Here is a 1626-nt window from a genome sequence, read left to right on the forward strand (position 1 = left end):
GCCTTTTTTTTTTCTTATTTTAAAAGCTATGCAATGGGAGGCAGACGGATCTCTGTGAGTTAGAGACCAGCCTGGTCTACAAGAGCTAGTTCCAGGACAGGCTCCAAAACCACAGAGAAACCCTGTCTCGGGAAAAAAAAAAAAAGCTATGCAATGGGCTATCTGCTCTTTTAAAAGTTTAAACAACTTATCATTAGAATTAAAAAGGCAAAACCACCACCAGTATTTTTTTCACAGTAAATTTTTAATGACAGAAATAAAGGAGAAAAATTTTAACTCAGTATACATATCAAAGACACAAAAAGACAAAAAAGCACTCTGGTAAGTCATCACTGTACATTTATTGTTTTAAATTAAGAAAACCATAAAGAATACAAAATAACAACAATCCAATGCCCTTTACATACAATGTCAATAAAGCAAAACTCTAAACCAGTTTGTAAAGTATTCAATTTACCTCCAGTCCAAGCTGCATCTCCCTAAGACACTGTTCCCATCACAGTAGCCATTTTAAGCCAATCTTCTTTTAACACACGGGTAGTTTCTGTAGAGAACACTTTTCTCAGGACGAAAATGCATCGAGCATGCATAAGAAAATATATATATATTTGCAAATACATTAAGAGTTTCTTTAGGGTATCATTCAAGAAACTAAAGCCCTGGCATTTGCTTTTTTAAAGCCATCATTTAAAAAAAAATTTCTCAATTCAACTGACTGATCAAACAAAAAGTAGGGTCATTTTCGGTCAAATTATCTAAGTATTATGAAAATGCATTTTAAAGCCAGGCAGAATTCGCAAAAATAAATAAATAAATAAATAAAAACAAAAAAGAAAAAGAAGACATCTCCAGTGATCAGTTAATTCTACATCAACATTCTATACAACATGTTAACCATTTTTAGGAAGAACTGGTTGTATTGGCAAAGCATTCAAAAGTGAATGAAAACTTAGGGAAGCACTTGCTATTCCTATCTAAACTGACTTTAATGAATTAACTACCAAGATATTTGTTTAATACACTTTATAATTAGTATCAAATTACTAGTTTTAATATTATCAAAATGATTCTCATTACTAAAAAACAAGTATACATTTCTGAAACAAACATCAAAGCAATCACTAAGTTATCACTCCACTAACATGTATGTCATTAAAAAATCTGTAAACTTGTTTAAATATGAGTTTAATTTCAAGCTAAACCATTCAATTTTCTACCTTAAAAATCTGCTGAATTCAAATCAACTGGCACCTTTTCTGCTTTCAAGTTTATTTACAAGTTAAGTTTGGTGCTATTTAAAATGCTTTAAACCAGTGAAGGTTTATGGTAATGAATTGAAACTTCTCACAAGACAGAAACAATCCCCAATATCTATAAGCATTCATCCAGATTTCCAAACGCCAACTACAGCTAACCAAAACTTCACAGGCTCTAAAGAGATACCGGCCCAACCTATCTCCCCCCCCCCCCCCGCCCTCTCTCACACACACACTCACACACACAGTGTGTGCAACAACTATATAATTTTAACAGTTCATGGAACATTTAAGTGAATAGCACTTTAAAATGAAAAGTGATCAAGATTAAGAGCAGGTACATCATACCCTATACCATATTATGTATGGG

The sequence above is a fragment of the Microtus pennsylvanicus genome, chromosome 7, assembly GCF_037038515.1.
Source record: "Microtus pennsylvanicus isolate mMicPen1 chromosome 7, mMicPen1.hap1, whole genome shotgun sequence".
NCBI lineage: Eukaryota > Metazoa > Chordata > Mammalia > Rodentia > Cricetidae > Microtus > Microtus pennsylvanicus.